This window comes from Chroicocephalus ridibundus, chromosome 6, assembly GCF_963924245.1.
Source record: "Chroicocephalus ridibundus chromosome 6, bChrRid1.1, whole genome shotgun sequence".
Classification (NCBI taxonomy): domain Eukaryota; kingdom Metazoa; phylum Chordata; class Aves; order Charadriiformes; family Laridae; genus Chroicocephalus; species Chroicocephalus ridibundus.
In genome coordinates this window covers 6,498,040-6,522,988 of record NC_086289.1, presented here as the reverse complement: position 1 = coordinate 6,522,988, position 24,949 = coordinate 6,498,040, and the positions used below count along the sequence as shown (strand labels likewise).

The 24,949-nt window shown below is 41.8% G+C and overlaps 1 protein-coding gene across 1 annotated transcript in view; it reads left to right on the top strand.

Annotated features, from left to right (window-relative positions):
* Nucleotides 1-4,080, top strand: part of SEC23IP (SEC23 interacting protein) — a 29,973-nt gene extending 25,893 nt beyond the window's left edge. Inside the window, 1 exon segment of the mRNA XM_063339973.1 lies at nt 996-4,080. The gene's annotated coding sequence lies outside the window, so the exon portion shown is untranslated.
* Nucleotides 4,081-24,949: the final 20,869 nt, after the last annotated feature.

The following is a 24,949-nucleotide window of genomic DNA, read 5'->3' as shown; positions in this document are numbered from 1 at the left end:
CTGAATACTGAGCTTCTGTAGCTTTCTTCTGGCTTCAGCTTACGTGCAAATTGTGGCTTTTCTTAATATTAGTGACTTAACCTTACTACTGACTATTTGCCTGTTATTACAGTAAATGAATTTTGAAATGCAGTGTGGGTTTTTTTCTTGGTATATGTAAAATACACATTATTGTGCATATATTTTGGTTATTATAATTAAAAGTACCTTACTTACAGTGGGTCTTTACAGCAAGGTTTTGTACTTCATCACAGAAAATAGGTTGGAAGGGACTTCTGGAGAGGTTACTTAGTGCAACGCCCCTGCTCAAGGCAGGAGCGGCTTAGGACCTTGTTCAAGGATGGAGATATATTTCACCTCTCTGGGCCCTGTTCTAATGTTTGACTACTGTGATTGCAATTTCTTTTTCTAATATACAATTGGAATTTCCCAGGTGGAGCTTCTGTCTGTTGCCTCTTGTCCTTTCTCTTCAAGAATAATGTCTCTGTCTTCTCTTGTGCTCCCACATGAAGTAGTTGAGGGCAACAGTAAGATTTTCCTACTTGGCTTCTCAAAACTGAACACTTTCCTTGACATCTTGCATGCCGTCTGCTGCCACCCTGTAGTCATCTTGGGACTTTCCACTGGACTTGCTTTAGTTTATCAAAGTCCATCTTGTTCTGGGAAGCAAATTTGCCAAAGGAAACTTTTTATTCAAAACAAACACGTCTGTATCTTTGTAAATTAACCTCTGAAGACCAAGTTTTCTAAGCTTTATGATCTGCTTTGGTAGCTAGAATACAAATACTACATTTAAAAAAAAAAAATAAATAAAAAAGGCAAACACCACAACAAAAACCTACAAACCACAACCACTGGCCTCATTTTCATCTAAAGTATCATAGAGTGGAAGTTATATATTTATCAACTCTGTGCAACACTGAATAATCTGATGAATATGCTTAAATAGTTCTGACGGTTGTCTTTTCTGTTCGCTTTCTTCTTTTACTGTAAAGCTGATGGACTGTGATACTGCTGGGAGGGAACAGCAGCGCCAAGGAACAGTAAAATTTTATGGGTGTGTGAGAAGTGTTGTTGCCTGGGTGATCCTGGCTGGCAAGGAGCTTCCTTTGCAATGGAAGGATGCACAGGAGGATATTGCAGGTGAATGAGGACCATCTGGAGCAGAGAAATTGTTCTGGGAATACAGCATTAAAATCAGTTCTAGTTATATAAATAAAAATTCAATTGCAACTACAGTAACTAGCACTTCTTATATCTTAAAAGCAAATGGAAGATCGGACATTAGCGAAGGAAAAATGACAGCGTAGCCAATGATTATATAAAACAAAGAAAAACTGTAAAACAAATGGAGTTTAAAGAGTGAATTTCTATCTGCTACAGATGTATCTATTACTTCCTCAGCACAAATCTTCCTAGCATACTGCAACAACTTAATGGGCAGACCATACGCAGCACAGCCGCTGATATATGCTGCTATAGGTTTGTTGTTTTTTTATTTATTTTGACTTTTCTAAATAGGAGTAGTAGGCATTATAATCCATAATTAAATAGATAATGCTAATTAAACTTTAAATTTTTGCATACGGATTACCTAATTAAAGTTTTCCCTGCCATATTTTCATCTGTGCTGAAGTGATCATAAATATTTTTTAAAAAAAAATTAAAATTGTCCAGAAGATTTCTTTTTTTAATCAAAATATCTATGTAGCAGGGTATGATAGCACAGGGAAAGGAGGTAAAATTAGTTCACCTACCCCAAAGTGTTGAGAATTGCAACCATCCCACTGCCACTCTCATTCTGCCTTGGTCTTTCTTGTCATCTGCCCACATCCCAAAAAAAAAAAAGTGTACTGCTTCAGACTTGCATCCTGGCCCTGGGGCCTCTGCAGGAGAAAAGAGGATGGGTAAATATTGGCTGTGTCTGCAGCCCTGACCACATATCTACAGTCATGAGCTGTGCTAGGAGGCTTGTGGAGGTGTTCAGAAATACTGGAAGCAGCATGATGTGAGGTACAAAGTGATACTAGCACCATCTGCCTAACCCGAGAGAGAGCTCGTACTATACAAGCTTAAAACATCCTTCAGACAGATCATCATGTCGTAGTTCATGCTAAAACAAAAGACTGCAAGTCACTCATAGTGGAAGGGTGAAAATGTGTGACTAACTCTTGCTGACAGAAGCTGCCCTGTAGAGTGCAAAGTAGAAGACTCATCTCACCCTGTGTAGCCCTGTGACTTTCTAAAGATGTTTTAGAATCATACAATAGTTTGGTTTGGAAGGGACCTTTAAAGGTCACCTAGTCCAACCACAATTTCAACTAGATCAGGTTGCTCAGAGCACCCCATCCAACCTGACCTGGAATGTTTCCAGGGATGGGGCATCGACCATGTCTCTGGGCAACCTGGGCCAGGGTTTCACCATCCTCGGCATAAAAAATGTCTTCCTTATATCTAGTCTAAATCTACCCTTTCTCTCCCTTCCTACTCATGAAAACCTACAGTGTTATTTAGGGAGAGATTGTCATGAAAGTCTTAAGCAACAGCAAGCTGCTCTAGGAAATGCTCCATGCTCAGAAAATGGGCCACCTGTGCTATGAATGAGATGCTCTTAACTACTGTCACCTGTGTCCTGGCCTGCCGGTGGGAGACTGGCTCCCTCCATTCAGCAGCTGAGGTTGGCTGAGCAACCCAGATCAATATTTTCCTACAATTAACACATTGGTGCTAAGTGTTCTCCTGAGGATCTTCTGAACACAGTGCTCACTCCCTGTGCTGCTTTGGTGCAGCCTGACTTTCACGTTTATAATGGGAGACTATCTCTGTGCCCTAATGTGGGAGTCTGAAGACATTCATGAAGATCTGAAGACTTTTGACAAGATACGGTGCTTTGTTTAGTGAAAGCGTTGAGGAGCAAATGCCTTCGCTCTCTGTCTGTGAAGAAACTGCTGTGCTGAATGGCATGCAGTGCTTCAGATAAGCACATATGTAACATTGTGTTGATCTCATATCTACAGATCTGTTAAGTTGCACATTCTTTTGAAAATAAGTCTATTGAAGGATGAAAGTGCTCTGACTGACTTTTCTTTTCCACTAGCACTTCATCCTCGTAGCATTACAACAGAGAACCAAAGATTGTTGGTGAGTTCCCCAAAGCCACAGAAGTAGTAAAGGGCACAGACAGAAAAATACATAGTGTGCAGAATAAATTGGGAAAAAAAATGCCAGAAAAGTGTAAAACTAACCAGTTTCAGCTAAAAGGTCATACCTTTCTGGATACTCCTTTCATATGCTGATTCTGACTCCGATACAGTCCAGTTTTGCATTGAGGCCTCACGTGGAAAGTTAATTTTCAGGTGGAAATTTTTATGAATGAATTCCAAGGAAAAAATCAGAGCCTCGCTAAGAAATCCAGCACCTTTCCTAAAGATTCTCATTTGAATGAAACTGAATCTTTCATTGAAAACTTATTTCTTTTGAAAAACCTTTTGACCACAGCTCCTTTCCTGCCATTTCGGGAACCGTTGCCTCCGCTGGCACTGCCTGTTTCTGTCCTCTGGGAACACCTCCTCGCGCATCTCTTCGTAAAAGAAGCAAAGTCAAATAATTTCTCCTTGTGCTAGGAGATGTCTCGCGTAACACTGAAAAAGTTTCAGTAACTCTGTGCCTGGAGTTGTCCTGGTCTTTCCCAATGAATGTTACATTAATATTTATAACTTTGTGTCTGCAATATGACAAATGTGTTACAAACTCTGTCTAAAATGGTATTTCCATAATAATGTTCTCCCTGGTTCCTCCATGTATGTTGTTTTTTTTTTTCTTGTGATGAATAATAAAATCTAGCATTTCATTTTTCCTTAAAAATGATCAGCAGTTGGTGCCAGTGCCAGGACACTCGTTGGCGGAGGCCGAATGTTCCAATATAACAGGAGTGGGCATTGGAGAGCAGCCCTTTGCAGTGTTGCACTTCTCAGGCCGAGCTAAGTGTTCTTGGCCTTATTTTTAATCATCGCTTTGAATTAGGATGAGTTCCCCAGTGTTGAAATAAAAAATCCCATGAATTCTTCATGGGAAATATTATTTCAAATGCCTGTTCTCATTTCAATACTCTTGGCATATCTGTATTTAACTGAAATGGTGTAAGTCATTGACAGCTTACTTTGATTTAATAGGAGCAATCTGGTCGTTGTTTTCAGACTCTTGTAACAGCAACTCTTAAAATATGAGCTTGGCTCTAGATTTCTGTCTGATTTTCGTAGTTGTAAATCAGGATTAGCTTCCCAGAGGCTAATGGAACAACTCCAGTGTAAATACGATTACAAACAGACCTGCTGGCGCTCAGCATTTTCACAGAGTCGGTGAGGGGTTTTTTATTTACTTTAGATGCAGATTGCTAGCGGTCCTTGTAAATAATTACCATTTTCCCATGGTGATGGAAAGGAGGTGAAGGAAAGCAGAAGACAGGCTCTGGGTACCACACAGCTCTCCTGGGCACCTCCTGGCCAGAGAGGGGAAGGAGGCTGAGGAGAAGATGAGCATCACTACAGTTATCTGGGATTTGGTGCATCAAAACTGGAAGTCATTTAGAGCATCCTTGACCCTGCACGTGGGCTTTTGACCGGAGAACCTGGAAGTAGGTGAACCTTATGTTCTATTGCTGCATGATGCAAACAGTGGTGAAAAAAAGCAAGAATGTAGATGTTATTCACACAATCACCAGAACCCCCGGACCTTTTCTGCAAAGCTGCTTTCCAGCTGGTCAGGCCCCAGCCTATGTCGCTGCCTGGGGTTTGTCATCCCCAGGTGCAGGGCTTTGTAGTTGCCTTTGCTGAGCTTCACGAGACTCCTCTTTGCCCATTTCTCCAGCTTGTTGAGGTCCCTCTGACTGGCAGCACAACCGATGTTCCCATCATCCGCACTTCCTTATAGAGTTTATTCCTAACTACAAAAGCAACCTGCACGCAGAAAAGCATAAACTTCTGTTTCCTTTGTTGCAAAGCCCAAAGAACTAAGTATTTGTCTTACTTCTGCAGTGAAAATTTTCAGTGACCGGAAGAGAGGTGATCATTGGTTCAGATTTTTCTCGCCGCAGCAGTGTTCAGCTGAGCTGCTTGGAGGGTACAAGAACCCTCTATAAATGCACCTCCATGAAGTTAAAATGCATCTCTCCAATATGCGTGAGGAATGGAGCTTTCAGCTCGATGACTTTTGAAAACCTAGGACTCTCCAGGCTTCCTTTACATATGGAGGCTATAAAAGAAGAAACGTCTTTTATACATCAATAAAATAGCTCCAGATCCATACAAATTCAGGCAATCAAAAGTGAAGTGTGTCTATTTAAGAGATGGTAATAGAGAACAGAGGTCTGAGAGGAGAAGAAAGCGAGCAGTTGACCTTGTATCTCCCTTTCTGCCAAAAAAAAGTTCAAATGACTGTTAATGTAATCTGGTTAAAATGGCCTCATGAATGCAACTGAAGCAATAATTACGCTCGAGACTGCTCTGAGTGCATTTGTAGGGAAAAGGGTTTATTCAGAAACGAGAAGGAACGTGCTTGAGTGTAGGCAGAAGTCAAGTTTTCCTAAGCAAAGGCTTGTTACGAGCATTGTGAAGGGTTTAGTTATTCATCTGTTTGTAGCTCAGGGGATTCATGACGTTTCTCTGCATTGCAGAATGTTCAGATATGATTGTCCTTTTCCCAGTTTTTCTGTCTGCACAAAGGACTAAGAAAACACGGCTCTGAATTTCTAAATAATAAGCTCTGGCCCTAGCAGCCCCCAGGGAGGGTCTCTTAAGCAGTGATGGAAGGGAGCTACGGAAGGGAATGGAGAGAGAAACAGATCTCAGATTTTTGCCAATATAAAACAGCTGGTGGCAGGGAAAGGGGAGCACAGCTATGTCATGACAAATACTTTCCCTCTGTTTTTTTCCCCTTAGCTTTTCAGTGGAAGCTACATGTGGAGAAAATAATGACAGTTCTGCAGAGTGAAAAACGGGAGTTGCAGCTGTAGAGTAGGAACAAATAACCTCAAAACCTCCTTCATGAAGGTAGCGGTATTTCTGCAAAATACCTTGGCTACATGATTTGTTAAGAGACCATTTTTTCAGGACTGAACTCTGTCAATAAACAAGATTAGATTTGTTTTTCAGACCATCCTTTGCACAAATATATGTGGTTATAGCCTCTGGAAGATCCTTTGCTAATAGGATCGCAGTACAAGTTTATTGATTGAAATATAATGACATCTGGTATTGAGTGATTTGTGAAATCCTCTCAGGAGAGAGACCACTTCCCACTTAGAAAACAGTGATGCCTGAAAATAGTATAAAAAGAGCTATTAACAGAAACCAGTAACTGAACTGAGATAGTACTATATAGGACTAGCAGTTAGGTATAAATGCGTATACACATAGATGTATATGTACGTTTTACCTGTATATATACGCACACACATTCATACATATGTATGTGTGTGCATGTGTAAATGATACATATATTCTGCGTATGTTAGTTTAGAAAATAGAAACAGCTCTAACTTCAATCCTAAAAGCTCATTAGCCTTGGTCCACGTGTTTGGTATTGAGAAGGAGGGATACTATAGCGCTTTAGCTCCTACAGATGTAGGAGTTCTTTCAGATAGTATGTTTTTTTCTTTATTGCTATCTTCTTAATAAACCAAGATGTGGAAAAAGGTTAAATTACTTTGAAATAACTTAAATGTGCATTTATTGAGCTTTGGTGGATTGGAAGCGCAAAAGACCTGGTCCCCAGATACAATGGAGCATCATGGTACGTAGATGGTAAGCACAGAAGCATAGGTAAACCACTCAGGAAAAAAATACATCAACCTGAAGTCTATGGTAAAATTCAAAGACATATTCTACCTACATCAGTACAGCTGACCTGAATTTTTGTGTGTTAAACTCTTCCAAGATGGTTTCTTGCTGCTACCAGTCTCACTTCATCATGTTGTTGTTTTTTAGAACATGGGTGAATTTGAAGAACAATTCAGATTATGCATGTATCAAAACTCACAGTGTGAGATCAGGCCAGATAAATTTTAATTGTGTTTCCTGGAACACACTTCAAGAAGGAACCTAGATCCCACATAGCTTCCTCCATTGCGTGGTGGAACAGCTTAGGGAAGCAGCTTCCTTGATGACTGGAGCGAGGGCTTCACTTCATCTCCCATCAACCTGAGTAGGAGCGAAGTGTGGGGACTGAGGTGCACCATGGCAGGAGTAGATGCATGGGAGGACAGAGGACGGCAGCCTGCGTGCGTCTGGCTTCAATGCCTGCTTCCATCCCACCGCCTCTAAAAACAGCACTCTGAAACAGCCCGTTTCCTTTTACAGACACGGAATCCTTGTTTTCTCAGCAGAGTATGCGGTACAGGGCTCGGGTCGCAAGGGTCAGTCTGAAAAGCCTCACTGCGGAGAAAGGAGTGGGAGGAATGGGAAAACACAGCAGCACTTAAAAGCAGAGCAAGCCGGGAAAAGGTGAACTTCAGGGTGAAAAGCTCGTCCAAGCAAAGAGGCAAAAACTAAGACTGATTGTAAAAATGAGAGACATAGCCTATGGGCCACCTGGGCTGCAAAAGGGGCTTGAAGCTCTTAAGGAGAAGGAAGTTGTATGAAGGTTGAAGTATTATTAGCTAATGGTAATAAAGGCTGAAATACTGAAATATGGGTGTATATATACATAATATACTGAAATACCTTCTGGCTGTTGAATTGCCACTGTCAGGTGAACTGATACTCTTCAGAGGTGAAAACTAACACTGAATCTTGGCAGCCTTTGCTGTGGACATAGACAACTGTGTGCACCTGTTGTGCGTATTGCTAATTCCAAATGCTTAACATTATTTTTTTTATATCTCAAGCACCACGAGGATGTGTTCTAGTGTCTACCTGAGCAGAGTTATCTGGTTATAAAGAGGTACCACAGGCAGCTTCTGCGAAACTGCTGGCTGGCACAATGCAAGACCCACCAGGTAACTGAAGGTCATTGCATTTTACGTCCATACTAAGATGAGCTGCTGCTGAAATCAAGAGGCATTTTCTCTGTTGACTCTAATAGGAGTTAGGTGAAAGGACATTGCCACACCAGGGTTAGCTTCTGCATGCACTGTGTATTCACTGGCAGTTTGAGACTGCATAAAGTTTTTCCTGCCTGGATTTCTCAGGCCTGAGTCTCGCAGTTTTGAGGTGATGTCCTGTTCAGCTGTATCTAAGCTAGGTACACGGTGAATGGAATCAAACTGAGGCACCTGGTTGAAAAGTACAGTTTTTTTGAGAAGAGATATCTTTCTTGTAACATCAGTGCTTGATTTTTGACTGCAATAATGTCTCTTCTTTTTTGCACTGAATGCCGCATAACGTTTGAAGCAGGAGCACACTGCAGCCTTGGTACCTAGACACTTGCAACTGCCCAAGGAAGAGCTGCAGTAAACTGATTTGTTTTGGCTCTCAAGTCCTCCTAAGCTCAGCCGTCAGTGCAAAACTGCCCTACGCACCTGGGCGTTTTATTATTCAAAAACTGGAAGATGAAAAAATGAAGTGCCAAATACACGTGGAGACTGTGGGTTGCTTCTTCAGCCTTTCCTCCTTTGTTTTGAGAATAGATCCCAAGTCTAACCTTTCCTCCAAGAGAAATTACACAAGATTTAAACCCTTTAAGATAAATTGAATTGAAATATACTGAGTTATTTTAACATGTCCCCAAAATATTTTTAATATGACCTTGACACGGTGCCTTTCTTTTAAATTGCATTAAGTTCAAAATGCCAACAGCAACAGACCACTTACACAGCATAATTCAAGGTAGGGGTGAAAGCACAGTTGAGCTGCGTTCAAAGGGCTGGTTGTGCAGGGCTGGTTTTATGCTAGCGTGAATTTGACTTAACTCAGTGGATTCAATTTATTAATTAGTTCTGCAACCACTCAGATGGTGTTTTGACAGATTTTAAGTAGTAACATCACTCTTAGGAACCTCTTCCCCTATTCTGACCACTCAACTGCCTACTTGGATGTATGTGTCTGTGCAGCTGTTTGTGAGGCCACTTGGTGAACTGGACATGGGTTAAACTTAGCCCAGAAGAAAGAAAAAAAGGTTTTTTCACCTGGTTCAGCTCCTGGTTCTGGAGAACCGAACAACTTCTCAGCCACAACAGAGGAGGCAGCATGGGGATGGGGTACCTACACCAGCAATGCTGACAAAACAAAATGCTTGCCAAGCTGTTCCTTGTGAGGTTTATATGGTAACAGCTGATAGTCCTAAATCCCTGGATAAATATGTCCACACTTTGCAAAATATCCATTCTATCCTCCTATATTTATCAAAACATGCTGTATCTGTTAATGTACATCCAACACTGAAAAAATACAGGAACTGGGAATAACACATAGGGGTACTAGTAAACATCACTGAACATTTTGCCTGTGAAATGGCAGGATGCTCCCCCTCCGCTGGGAACCAGCTGCTGCTTTCCAGCACCACCCACCCCAAAATCCCAGGCTGACGGTGAGGAAGGGGAACGCCTCGCGCTCCTCCTCACCAGGGCACCAGAGGTTCTCTCAGACTCATGTCCCATATGAAGCTCTCCACACCTGCCTCTACAGCACTATGAGGCTGTTTGCCCTGAAGCGAAAGCAAATTATCCCATTCCTAGCTTCATTTATCCCGAATATGTACTTTAAATACTTCAGGTGTATCCAGTCCCAGGCTGGACAAATTGTGTTCTTGCCCAAGATCAGGGATAGAGTGCTGGGAAGGAGGGAAAGGCAGCGCTTGAAACAGTCAGTTGTCTCATTCAATCTTACTGATATTTTCCTGCAGGAAAAAGAGGACAACCTAACTGGGATCCAGTTTACAGACCAGTCCTCTGTCCCTTCAGGTGCTCCTATGTCTCCTCTCAGCAAAGCTGAGAACCCAGTGAAGGGACATGGTGGCTTTCAGAGCCATGCAAAAGTCACTTCTGTTATTTTGGCTTTGCAACAGAAAGTGGGTGATTTTTTTTAAGGGGGGAAAACGTATGCCTGTTCAATTCAAATTTCTTTAGTAGGAATTGTACGTAAGAGTCGAAGTCAGTGAGTAGCTTGGATGAAAATGGAGGACACACTATCAAAAGCAAACTGTTTGTCCTTTTCTGAAGGTGTGGCCACTAAGCGGGAGATGTTCTGAGCCAGTAGCATCTGCATGGGAAAAAGGCAAACCAAAAAGCATTACTATACTCCAGGGATGCTGATAATGTTTGAAATCAAGAAAAGAGGGTTTGGAAGTAAAAAGTTATGTCAAGCTATAGAAAATGTATATGGAAAATATATGTTGATGGTGGCAATCAAAATTGAAATGAACTAAATGAAACTCAGTAAAAATATTTACAAACTGCAACATTATACTCTTAAACATCCTTAAGGGAAAGGGACAACAGGGCACATCTGATGCAAGGGTAAAAAAGGAACTGAACACTTCAGAAAACACTGCAAACAAAAAGATTGTATCTGTAATTACAGGGAAACATATTGCAATGAAAAGGGTCCCTCACAGTTTTTAGATCAAAATGTCACAGCATTTTAGAACAAAAATTAAGGTCCGGTAGTCAGTCTTTTTTACTGGCTGTGCTAAGAAACATTCAGGAGAGAAACAGAGCGTATGATAACACTTGGGTGATAACTGTGAACGGGCTGAGTGGACTATTCTTTTTTAAATTATTCTAGGTAAAAACATGTAACAATTATTACCTGTAACAACAGCTAGTCAGGTATCATTTGACCAATATCTGTGGTGTCTGGTCTACTTATCAGATATCTTCTGCATTCTTTAATCAGATTTACTTCTTATTATGTATAAAGGATTTTTGTATGCTAAAATCCATGGGAGGTTTTCACCAGACAGTGTCCTGTTGACTACAAGCATTTATCCTTGGGAAAATAACAGGTACCATTAGCACGCTGGTAAAAACCTTTCAGACCACATGTATGTGCTGAACTCACATTGTGCCTAATTTGCTGATAAATGTATCTTGTTAGGTACCATTTTCTCTAGATGTGCATTGACCTTTCCTTGGTTTTCAGCAGGAGGTTCATAGTTAAAGTACAAGATAATTAATGGCACAGCTAATCATATCAGATGTTGTACTGGAAGCACCGAGGGTAAAGCAATTAGGGCTCAGCTAAGTAGAAGTTAAAATAATCTGTAGGCTAACAACATTGCAGGGATTGTGCTTGGCCACCAGTGAAACTGTGAAAGTCGGTAGGAAGGACAGAAGCGTTTCGAAACAGGCATAAATGCAATGAGCTCAACAATGGTGCCACAGCGACCACAGCCCCGAGGAGAGCCTTGAAAGATCCTGTGCTTTTGCCTGCCAGGGGGTCAGAATTCTGAAGTTCACCAAGTTCGTTTCAAATTGAAGCTGATGGCAGGAGGGGGAAGGAAAGGAAAAGCTCATACAATCCTAACCTCTGAAAATTGTTAAGAAAAACATTATGAGGAATGAATTTGGGGATAAATTCACCTCACCACCCTCCTGTGGCTGAGAAGCTCCTGGCCTCCACCCAGCACAGTGACCTGGAGGCCACTGATGGATGTGCCTTTGGGCCTCCCTTTGAGGACGCTTTTGGTGGGAGAGCTGGGGTGCCCATGGCTGGCACCGCATTGTCCCTCCACCTGCTGCACCCTGAAAGGTGACAACAGCTCCAGAGGGGTCCCCCTGCAAGGAGCCCATTTCCACAGCTGCTTCTGCCGTCACTAAACGCAGCGTCCACAGAGGCTGCCAGAGGCGAAGGGCTGAGATGTGCTTTGCTCTCCCCGCCTCTTGCTGCCAAGAGTCCCCAACATTCTGGGCTCCTTATCCCCTTGTCCTGCCGATGCAAAACGCCTCATTTCAAAACGCCGGCCTTGCCTGCTGCAGAGCTACACCATCTTACTCAAACTCACTTCTTGGTCGCAGAGACACGCATCTGGTCTGCAGGATGGGCCCAGCTCTGCCCGCGCACGGTGTGTCTGCAGAGAAATGAAATAATATTTTCCTTTTACTGCTCTTCATTCCAGGTGTCCACATGTGCAACACAGACTCGCCAGTGCATTCTTGCAGCACTTTGCTAATCAAAGCAGTATTTTGCAACATTTTCTTTACACCGCCCGCATTTATTATAATAGAAATTTCACCGGAAGAGAGCAGCCAATGCAGCAGAATGGTTACGGTAAATGATCGTGGATGTGGGTGAAACAAGCAGGAGTCCAGAACGTGGACTTGGTGGTGATATAATATACCATGCTACATTCAATACTGGGGCAGTAACATGTGAGCCATTAGTGCTATGAAGAAGTAATTCCTATCAGCAAATGGTGATGGAAGAATCTTCACTGTCTGGCTTAAACTAGATTTGATCATTACAAATCTGCAATTTACAGGCCAAATTAGGCTTTTGAGTTGAAAACATTATTTCCACCTTAACATATGGATGTGGAAGCAGAGAAAACACCAGAAGTGGAGGCAGATGGCTTGTCATCCTTGAAAGCAGTTCCTTTAGGAATATACCAAGTTTCAAATGCAACGAATGCATGCCACGTGCCAAGATTTGCTGAAGGGCTCCACAACTCCCTGCCTCCAGAGCCATGCAGACAGGGTCTATGAGCGGAGCATAGCTCTCTGGATGAATGTGTTTTGAGGCACCTAAGAGAGGGATTGAAAAATCCCGTTGAAATACAGAGGGAAAGAAAGTCTGTTCTAGATGCCTGATAAACCACAGAAGTCATGCACAGCACTTCCTAGGACAAACAAGAATAGTCTAATTTCCTTTGTGTCCCCTGCAACTTTTGATGGTATGTCTAGCCATGTCTGGCTCAAAAATATGCTGTTAATGTTTTAACAAGGGCTTTCTACCGATAACGAGTGTTCCTGTCCAACCTTCCCCATTACCCAGTGGTAAACTTTGTGTACCAGTGTCAACCTGCAATGCAAAGGTAATAAATTTCTTATATCTTACTCTTTTCTGTGCACTTTAAAGCAACAATGAACCCTACCATCTTTTACCTTTCTGTGCTGAGCCTCAAGAAAGAACTCTTTCAGAAAGAAAAGGACATAAGAATTTCTTAAAATTCTCCTTAATAAGGGAATTTCAGTGTAGATTATGTAGAACTTCACCTCCAGCACAGCAACGAGTTAAAGACTTCAGGCTAAGCTTGCTGCTGGTACGTATTGCTGAACTCCAGCTATAACAATGGAGCTCCAGCAATGCCTGCCAGCAATAAAAGCAAACCTTGTGTTTATCTTGGCAAGACCCTGGCTTGTATTCTGTGCAAAGCTATAAAATGCTAGTATTAGCCCGGCAACCATTGCTTCTGAGCAATGAGTTTCCATATTCAATTAGCGTGTCATTATTAATAGACACAAGAGACTGATTCTAAGTATCGTTCTTAGTAAAAGATAATGACAATGCTTTTCACTCAAGCAAGGATTGTATTCATGAGATACCCTGCCCTCCAAAAAAGAGACCTTGATATTATGAATACATCCAGGGTGCAGACTGCAAAAATACCAATTAGCTTAAACATAGCTTAGCTGTGTGTTCAGCTCTGGACTCAAACACAGACGATGTGCTGCCTTTCACTGTATCTCTTGGCAGAAAAGCAGTACTCACTGCAGAACAAGTTGGTATGCAGTGGGCACCGAAATGATGTGACACTCGTTTGGGTGGGTCTGTGCAGAAATGCCATCCATGGGTGCAGAAATGCTCACTCCAGGAGCTCTGGGACAATGCTCACCAGCCAAGCTAGCCATGGCTTGATGGATTTCATGCTGAACAGGAAAAAAGTCATGTTTTCTTTGAATGTACTTTTTGATAAGCAGCAGCTGCACAGTTGGACTGGAATCACGCGTGTGAGCTGGAGTAAGGGATGGAGCATGATGACTATCAGCGAGTTCCTCTGTTTGCATGGCAGTGACTCGTGTAACTAAGGTGAGTGAGGTGCCGGTTGCTCTGTGCGATCTCTATTATTGGCTTTCGATGGTTTCTCAGGACACATCACTCGCAAAACTCCAGTTTAGCAGCGAGCTTTTTTCAGAGTCCGTTTCCTCCAAGTCGTGAAGCAGGTGCTGGAGCTGGTAATAGCCTGCCTTAGCTCAGAGGCACGCGCCAGCACAAGGCTCCCGCCGAGGGGCTCGGCCCCGCAGGCTCCGGGTGCTGTGGGCTGAGCTGCTCGGAAACGCAACACAGAGAGAAATCAAACAGCTTTAAAGCACTTCTGACCCTGAGCTGTTCCTGAGCCTCCGCATAGCTCAAACGGTCCTTAGGAGCTCAGTTAAAGTACAAGTGCCTCCTATGGCTCACGATACCATCTGGCCTGTCCGCAGCGCTGACGGCTCATCCCCTTCCTTCATCTCAACCCCACCAGATATCCACACCTGGGAGAAGGGCATGGGAGCAATTTTACAAGTCTGGTATCTGCAGGGGAATAACGGCTTTTAGGAGCTCTACTGATGCTTTAATGTAACATATTGACCATTAAATATACACTGCAGAACCTATTTCAGTTCTATCTTTCTGAGTGTGCCTGTGCAGAAATTCATTAGCTATTTTTCATGCCCAGTGCTGAATGGGGGAAGTACTACATAAAATTATGATTAATTGTATCAGAAATGGAAAGGCAGTTGAAAGAGAATGATTTTTGCTGGCAGACAAGGTGGTTGAGGAGTTCATTAGTGCTTCAGTAGAACTTTAGATCTGACTTGGCATGCTTGTGGAGAGCCCGTCCTACCGACAACCTCCCGCCCCTCTCTCCGTGGCCGGTTCAGGCCATCACCTCTTGGAACAGGCAGTTTACAAGAACGTAAAGAGAACTGAATGTCCAAAACTCCTGTTTGAAAGTTAAAATAACTGTAAGTGACAGGTCCTACCTTGTGGGATCCAAGATGTAAAGATGAACCAATATGTTTATTGGCTTTAAATGATCGGATACAGGAATAAAGAAGGTCAAATGAAATAATCAAACCTGTGTCTTGCTTTGATACAGTCATTTGTTTTGCAGCATAAATCCAGTGTGCTCACGCAGATTTTTCCTGAGAAGATGTGTCACAGAGAGGGCACTTCATCAGGATTTTTATGCAGGAATAAGGAAATAGAGTTTTTAGTACCACTGTGGCAATGAATTAAAATTTCTTCTTTGACACAGGAAAATAAAAGACCAATCTCAAGATTTTCCAGAGACAAAAATGAACGTGTGCGAAAGATGCGTGGTTTGTGCCAGTCCCCCAGCAGACAGCAGCACCCTCCTGTTCGGAGGGATTCTTCCACAGGGAAATTTCACCTGTTAGCATCTGCCCTACCTTGGTTTTTGGAGAGTAAAATTTCCCAGTAGATCTATCCTGCTTTCCTCACGCACATTTGCACTGGCAGCAGATTGTTTTTTGTGTTCCTGTCAAGAAGCAGAGAAATAAGCGAAGGAAAGAACCATGTCGAAATTCAATCCATTCATCCTTCTTGTCATCCCTGTGCAATCAAGCTCTCTCATATTTCTCGAGGAGACATGAGGGCCATTTAATCCCTTGGAAGGAAGAGGTGATGAGCCAGAAAATGAATGAATTATCAGCAAATGCAGACAATCCATGGGAGAACAATGCACACAATGTTGACCTTGTAGTAAGATAATTTGTGTGTGAGATGTGAAACCAAAAGGTGACATATTTTTTTCCCTCCTTTAGTTTTAACTCTTAGGCAGTAAGGAAAGAACTACAAGCTGAAAGTCTACTGAAAAAGGATGAAAAAAGCCTACTTAAAAATAGCTCGATACAGTCCCTCCCCTGAGCAAACAGAGTAACATCCCTCATAATTTAAAGTAGATTCATATTTGCTGTCATCGCAGTGTTCATGGGGTTGGGTATTAAAACTCTCCCCCTCTTCTGCACGTATCTTACCTGATTGGGCGGCAGCCTCCGATGGATAAGTGCCTCCTGCCCTGCATTTCTGCTGTGCCACCAGCATCGCCCAGTGCTTTGTCCAGCCCAAGCATAAGCCACAGCTGGGATGGGGGTCCTGCTAAGCTGCCAAGAGCACAAAGCTGGCTGCCTCTAAAGTTCTTCAGTATCACTTGCCTGCAAATCCCTGTTTACATTTCTGAACAACAGCAATCCATACATCTTGCTTCCTCTTAAATGGCACTGATGTACATGCACAGTGTACAGTGCATCTGGCCATCTTGCTGAATATAGTTTGAAGTTGGGTTTTCCCAGAGTATATCCTTCAACACACGTTGGGTCCTTATTCCATAACTGGAATCTTGAGCTTGGTACTTATGTGCCCACAGGTTATCAAGTATACACGAGTGTCTGCAGACGTACACATTTTCACCCAATATGCTGATAGCTTGGTCTGGTCTTCCACTTGAAAGAAGTGGAAGACTAGAAGAAAAAACAGGATAAGGTGGTCACAGCCCCTTTGCAGGCATCCCATAGGCATCTTGCTGTTCATAGGATTACTGGGAGTTTACACAGACTTGGACTTAAACAAGTTGAATTTCCCTTTGCATTCACAGCCTTGTGCTGGGTGCTGGAACTCCGTGCTTGGACAGGTCTGGATTAATTATTCTGCCACGTTGGCCTCTAAAACCAAATTTCAAAAGTTTTCTCTCTGAAACACTTCACTTGTCTCTATTCGTGTTGTCAGATAATTTGTGGTTTTTGAGATGGCAAAATACGTTTAACAGGCTCTAATATTGATTAAAATCTCTTATTTTATTTTCATTTTGTTGAAACGGGATGAATGAAATGTTTGCCTACAAACCTCTCTCAGCACTTCAATGTTACAAAACGCTGTTAAAACATGACATCCCAGAAAGCAAAGTAACTACAGATATCTTTATTGCCCAAGACATCTAATGTATAAATTACTGAAGAGTAAATGAGATTTTGAAAAAAGCTCTTTCAGATTTAATAACATGGAATATTATCAGCAGCTCAGGTAAGGTTTTGTTTTAATGAGATTTTTCACTTGTCAATTTAAAAAAAAAATCAAAATCCATAATTTATAGGCAGGACAGCTGCCACAAAGTAAGATGCCAAGAAAAACAAAACCCTGTTTGAAATGAGAATGGTTATCCCTTTTCTTCTTTTCCATGCTTAGTAGCATTTAATTCCTGGTACTACTCTGGTCCTGATTACAATTTACATTTAATCATAAAATCATTCCCTTTGGAAACTTTGTATTTTGGCATGTTGTGTAAGTAACATTATTCGTGGAAATCCTAGCTCAGTTATGTGCCCATCAATCACGGCTTCTTTTGGTTGATTTTTTTGGAGTCTTTTTTCCTTCTTTCTTCTCTTGGTTTATTGGTTTCTTGTCAGAAATGGAATATTGCATGACAGCTCCATTTATATCTGATGCAGAACATGAAATTGTGACATTTCTATTATCTCATAAAACTTAAGATGTACTTGCAATGTGTTCTTTCAGAAACTATAAAATTACATCCAAAGCATTTATATGAAATAAATGGAAGTGGTCCAGTTAACATAGCAAACTCAACACACATTAAAACTGAATTTCATTCAAAATACCTCATTAAAATATAACTAAAGAATTAGAATAAAATCCTCAAACTGTTCGGAAAAAAAAATGTTACCCAAATACATTTACACTGGTGAGCAACGCACGGCTCCTACTATTATCAATCAGCACAACATCATATTTTCTCTCCAGTACATCTCAATCCTAAAACTGTAAACTCATCTATACGAAGTGGCTGGGACAGAACTGACAGTCTAAACTGTTTAGATCCAATCTTTGTATACAAGAAAGACTAAGGTAATTTTACCCTGCCATCAAGTTCCTTTATAACTGAAGCTCTGAGAAGTTCAGCCAAAAGTTATGTTTCAGTCATGCTGGTTATATAGGAGCAACATTTCCACCTTCAGACAGCAACTCGGGGCTTCCAGACAAGGGCAGTAGACGGGACGAATCCAGTTACGCTCAGCAACCTGATCCGCTCAGGAAGTTTCCTATATAAAGTAATTATGTTTATACAGAAGTTGGTAGGCTTGTGCCAACAACCAGCATTCTCTTACTGGACATTAGTCTGCTAAAATTGGAGCTATACTAATGTGTAGAATAGGATCAGTTTTCTCCTGCAAACCGAGTAGCCAAACAAGACAGCAAATAAATTTGCAGAAGTTGGTCTTTGCAAAATTATTAACTACCACTTTACTATCAGTAACCATTTTTTTTCCTCTCATTTTCTTTCCTATTAGCATCATGAAAATCTTGGAGGGCCATAGTGTATTTCGTTATGCTATGAAATTTTTTGAGCTAACAAAAATTTTCTCAACCATCTGAAGAAGTAAGTAAGGGATTTCCATCTTCCTTTTCCCAGCACCATTTTTGCAGTCTTTTCCTGTAATACAAACCATTACTAAAGCCATCATAGAGCTTCAGGGGCAATTGCGTCTTATATGGCTACCTTTATAAGCTGCAGCTGGGACTCATTGACTTCAAAGTAGGAAGATCAAAAAATATAACCCAAAGCAGCCTCACATCTCTCTTTGACTGCCCTTGTCCTTCGTATAACTAGTGAGTGTGTGTGTAATTTCCACCGGTGCTCTGTGACACGTGCAGAACCTGCGGCACATGAATTAAAGCACCTCAGGACATGCAGAGTCTGTCTCAGTCCCTTCTCTCTTCCCTCTGCCTTTCACCTCCTGCAACAGAGCAGATTAATGCGACGGAAAAGAATTCAAAATGCTGAAGCCTTCATCACTCCTAAAACAGCACTGGAGCAACAGCAATGTACGCCACCAGAGGACCTGACACTGCTTGTCTGCGGAAAGCTCCATCTCCTACACCATGCTCCCCTGGTCCTGAACATCGAGGGGCCAGCGATACACAGCTCACCCGTCAATGTAACACAGCTGCTCTGCTCCCTCTCGTCAACAGTAAACCAGATGGCTACGTTTGCACGTGGGCCCTCTTCTCCAAGCAAATAACAGACACAGCTTGACGGAGAGTACCTCTCAGGGTTCTGAGGGCACTAACAAGCCTTAATGGCACCAAACAGCCTCACCTGGAGCCTCCACCCCAGCCCTGGGCTCAGGGACTCTATTTAAGCTCAGCCTGGGGCTATTGTCCTCTCTCTGAGCAATGTTGTAAGTTTGTAGCTGAGCTGTGGCATTTTAGCCATGGAGCTCCTTGATCTTGGCTTCAACTTACAGCCTCTTTTCTGCAATAATCTCTGACCTGTCTTATCACCATGGACCTGTCTGGCAGTCACTGGACCTGATCCTGATCAGAGGATTGGCTTCCTAGCTGGACCTGAGACCTGCCTCATCGCTGTTATGTTGTGTTGTGATAGAGGCTCTTGGTTGGCCACCATCTCTGGCACTGGTAGGTAAGGCCTATACCCTGCTGACCTGGAGATACCCTGTAGCTCCTTCTCCTTTAGGGACCATCCAGCCCTCACCATGTGCTGGTGTTATGTTCCCAGGTCTGCTTCTGATCTGATGTGCAGAAGGCTTTGGACAGGTCCCTTTCTTTCTCCTTGCCTTGTTTTCCCCAGCCTCAAAAGGTGGGGACTTGTATGAGAGCTAGTAATTTACTGTAATTAAGCGGAGCTTAAATGTGGGACACAAGCTGGGTGTGATGGTTGTTTGGAAGATACCTCTTGGGGACTTTTCAGTTGCTGAAAAGTTGTTAAACGTTGGAAGCTTGTGACCACTAAGAACTTGCGTTTATGAGTAGCAATGCATACAATAACTAATTCACTGAAGTGTTTCCCTATTGACAAAGAAAGGCAAGAAATTGCATTACTGTTCCTTGTACCACCTTCTCCTGGTGAGTGAAGTTTAGGAGTTTGCTGGTTATGTAGGAAGGACCTCATCCAGCCACTTGAGGCTCACTCCTAAAGAGAAGGAAGTGTCCCAGTTGCAAAAATCCATTTAACAAGTAGTTTGTTTCTGCAGCTCCCTGCACAGGAAAACCCCTGTAAACTGCATCTAAACCTACATCTGAAAGCTTACTAGCGAAGGGGGGATGAGAATGCTGTCTCCTGCTAAAGAGTATTTGGCCTGTTGGAATCAAAGTAAGGCTGAAGTAAGAGGTACAGAGGTAACAGGTTATTTCTGAAGGCTGGAACGATACGCTAAGTAGCGGTGGAGATTATCCCCCAAGGGCAGCCAAAAAGTCAAGATCAGATGTCATCCTCGAAGGCAAGGTTTTAGTTTTAACTAACTAGAGGAGGCCTGTGATGATAATCCTTTCTGGCTTTACAGTCCATGGATATATAAATCCCAAGGATAACCAGAGCTCACATAACTATTGTGCACCTTCATCAATCTCCACATGCCAGGCTGCTTTTGCTGGTCATAAGAAGCTCATTTATTCAGTGAACAGCCACCCTAATTTCTGTGGTCTGCTGCTAGTAAAGTGGATCCATCCGCACGGGGAGTACTTTGCTTTGCCTGGCAGCTGCCCAGATGGCAACCACAATCTGTCCTAGAAATGTTTGTTTAGTTCTCCAAAGTCAGCTGTGTTTCATCCTCTTCACTGTAAGAAAACATACAACCCCCCCACTGCAATGCATAATACTTGTTTGGTTTGGGCATTTTAATGTTTTCTGCTTCTCATGGCTTTTGACATGTTGACGTGACTAGTACTCAAGATCTTAAATCTGTTACAGAAGGTTTAGATGTTTTGAGGCCCATATTCTGCGGAATAACTTTTTTGGTGTTATCTGTCTGTGACATGGTTGACCCCAAGGTTGTATACGGGCTCGATAACTGTACACCAGTTGTTTCTTTTGGCTACAACAGCCCATACCTACTCCTGGGGAAGTCAGTGGCAAGACTGTCAATGAGGTTAGTGTGAATTGAATAGGAGAATTCCTTTGGGTGGCTCAGTTATCCCACTGAGGTGCTATGAATTTTGGTTAAATTTTCAGTACTAAAGAAAGCATTCTATAGCCCCTAACATCAAAAAGTGGGAAGCTACCCCAAAGCCCAGACAACATAAGAATATTAAAAGATATAAGGGATTAAAATGAAGCAGTTGCAGCAAAATCCTAGATAATTATGCTGATGTACCCCTGTGACATTAAAGCTCAGGGGGTGATATTTAGGGGACTAGTGAATTGCTATAATGAGTGTTTGTGGCACTCAGAGCAATGCACATGGCACTCATGATGGCTCATTTTAGTTCACTCTCTGAAATTGTCTCTAAATTCATCATATAATACATGTTCCGCTGCTGACATTTAAACCAGAGCAGCATACTAATGAATCCAGGAGTGGGGAGAAGTTTTCAGTAGTGGATTTACAGCTGCAGTGGACTTAGCAAGAGAAACAAGACTGAATTAATACCCTGCTGCTTCTCCAACCTGGATTCATGGGTGACTTTTGCAATTTGCATAGTGGCATGGAGGGTTTGGGATGCAGTTGGAGAATTAGAGAGTAATGGCTCACTTCCAAAATCATTTTGAGTTGCTTTCTTCTACTGCCCGCTTTACTGGAATTGCATGGGTTGTTATAGAAACTACACTCAATTGAAACAGACAGGGATGGAGTCTCACCAGGAATCGATCTTTAGCTTGTCCTTCTGAAGTCAGACGACATATGAGTTTCCTAATCTTCAATTAGCTCCATCCTCAGGTCACTGTGGCTTATTTGCAAGCAATTCAGTGCACGTGAATTGATAAGGTCTCCCATGTGTCTGTGCCAATCCGTGTTCTGTGTTCTCTTCTTACAGTATCACAAAGACAACGTATGTTATTTACAATGAATAGCTTCCCAGAGCAGATCTGGTATTCCTCAGTGGCCACAGACCACTGTCTACCTCTTGCCACGCTCTTTGACTGCATCTCAGTCCCCTGTGGTGCTGCTGGAGGGACGTGGAGCCTTGCTCTCTGCCCCCTCCCTTGGGATAGATGGAGGGAGAAATCCCTGCGCTTCCCCAAAGGACTTGAGGGAACGTGGCATGCTCGAGGATGAAATTGTCTTTATTTTCCAAAGAATGGCACTCCTACCTGCCTGTATATTCACCCTGCACTTTGGCGAGATCTCTGAGCGCATTCCAATGTCATTATTGCCACTGGGAGTTCAGTGTGGGGAAATATGAGCCCCATGTTGTCTTTCTTCAACGTGAAGTATTTGCTTATTTGCGAATACGACGTTTAAAGAAAGAAGCAAAATAAGCGTGAAATTCTGTCTAATGATTCTTATCATGATTCAGATAAAAATCTGTCCTAGAAGACTGGTTAAATATGCTTTTTAGGGGGTCTAGAGCTTAACCTGTGATATAATATTTCCTAGGGTCCAGTGTCTTTTGTTAACATCAATAAAATTCCTATCAGGCTGATTTTCTCACCAACGTGCTAAATACTGATGTGTTTATTCTATGTGTTTCATCTCAGTCTGATGTAACTCAGCTGGAATCACTGCATTTGTCTTGATTTACTCTGGAATGAAGGAAAGGAATCATACTTTTCTTTTTTGTTCTAAATAGATACCAAATCAGTATAATTTTTGCAAACTTTGAGCTACATACTCTATCCTCTGCATGTATACAAAGAAAAGCTTATTCAGGCAAAGAATTTGATGAATAGTCACTGTGAGGCTTTGTTTAAATTAAGAATCATGGCAAGTACAGAGATTGGAACCCCATCAGCTGCTATGTTTTTAAGAATTTTTTAACTTGAGCAGTTTTCTTTCTATTAGCTAATGATAATAAATTGATGCCAGCAGCAGTCCTACCACCTGTTGAGCTTCATTTCTCATACCTTACCACCGACAGCACCAACAGATCTAAGCAGTTGAAGGAAGAAAGAAGAAGGAGAAAAAAAAAAAAAGGAAAAAAGGACGCCTGTGTCCAGCCCTGCTGTGACTAAAGCAAGAACAGAGGACTCCCATTTCACCACGGACCCAGTGTGCTCAGGCAAGAAGTGACCTTGGAAGACAACAGCAAAGCTAAACATTTCTAAGCAGAGTAGCAGGTATTCGGTACAACGAATACTGTTGTATTTTCTTTTCTTTTCAAACATCAGCATTTCCTTATTAGCCACGGGAAAAGCAGAAAGTAAACTTCATTAAAGCGTCAGTGTGTACCAGGCGACTGAGTTGGGCTTAGCGCGATACCTGTAATAGTCTCTGTTCTCAGAATGGCAAATGCCCATTTGGCATATTTAGCCATTTAAAAGGAGTAATTATTAATACCTTTAGGCAGCACTTAAACCATGACACTAATACAATTTTGTGTATTTTTAAATGCAAGGTACATGTTTGTTTATAGAAATTCCTGGTCATAGCTTTACTAGGGCAGATGATTAAGGGTCAAAGATATAAATATGTTTTAATCTCTTTCCTGTATCCATATATAAAAAAAAAAACCAGTCTCTAGGATGGTGCAGTCTACATAGGTTTCAGAAAAAGGAGAAAATCAGCAAGTGGAACAAACTGAAATATTGATATATATCACTGTGACATCACTATAGCAGAAATGGTTAGATGTCCAAGTCCTAAATACTGACTTTAGTGAGTTTATATTCAAAAATATAGTATTTTATCTTTGTTTCCCCTCTAAAGATTAAAAAAGCTGGTTTTGTACAGTTATATAAATTCATAGTTCCAAAGCTGACTCGTGTTATATTTCCAAGAAATCAAGATATTTTATTTTCGGGGAAATCAGTTAGAAGTCCAATTTCCACTGTTATTTTAAAATTGTACGTAAAGAACTGTCTGTAACAGCTTTATTATTGCTGCCTGTCACTGCTATGATACGATATTGTTTTAAGGCCAGGGTAAGAACGTATTGAATATGCGAGTTACAGTAGGCATTGGGAGGCACTACGTCATGGTAAGTGTCTATATCCGATCACAGTGCAGTCGTTTGTTTCTGTAAGTCAAAGCCTTCATCCAAAACCTGCTCCCATTTTCCTATCAAAACAATGAGCCCAAACTGTCTGCTTTTATCATTAGTACCCAAACTAGGTACATTTAATAATAACAAAATAAATAAAGCCAAATTAAAATCCTATTGTTGAAGCTAAAAACAATTACAAAGCTAAAGGCCAACAGGATAAAATGGCATTTACAACTCAGGGACTATCAAATCCCTCAGGGAGACAGCGTGATAGACTTTTGCTCTTTCATCTTTGTGTTAGTTCATGTGTTTTCTCTCATGCTGCTCATGTTGCTGCAATATTGTGCAAACCTACTCCTTCTGTGCATGCATTAAGGTTGACGTGGGACATCGTGGCCACAACTGCATGGGGCACATCTACCCTGTGCACCCCCCTCTTCAAAAGGTAAACGCACAGATCTTGCACAATTTGCAGGGACATAAATCAGTTGCGGGCTAAAAAAATCTAACGTCAGCAAGAAGCGTGATCTTCAGCGTTTGCTGTGGGATTTTTGAGTCTTTGAACCTTTTCAGTGTCAGGCTGCATCCAGTTCTCATTAGTGTGGGGAAAAGTTATTTGGTACCGAGGAGAACTTCATTAAGGTCTGCAGGATTTTGAAGGGAAGAGAGGTTGCTATTATGTGCTTCTTAATTTAGAGGCCAATAAAAAAATCCAGGAGTAAAAAATTTCACCTAAGGGAACACAAACAGTGATTAAAATTTAGCAGAGCTTTTTCTACTAAGTTATTAGATAACACAAGGATTAAACCCACCGGATCATTAGCAATGCAGTATGTACGCTTCCTAAGGAAAAGCAGAATTAAAGTGCAACTCCTCATTCTAAAGAAATAATTTGAACCTGATTGTTTCTTCTGAGATTTCTTCAGTTACATGGATGAGGTGCAGAGACCGTTAGAAGATCCTGGAATTAAGGATTATACTTCAGGTAGAGTTTGCTCCAAAGTACTGTCTTTCAAAAAAAGAGTGAATTCTGTTCATCTGGTTGATACTGGCCTCTATTAGTTTCTGACTTACTACATTTGGAGAGGAGGATACACGTGCCCTCGGTATGG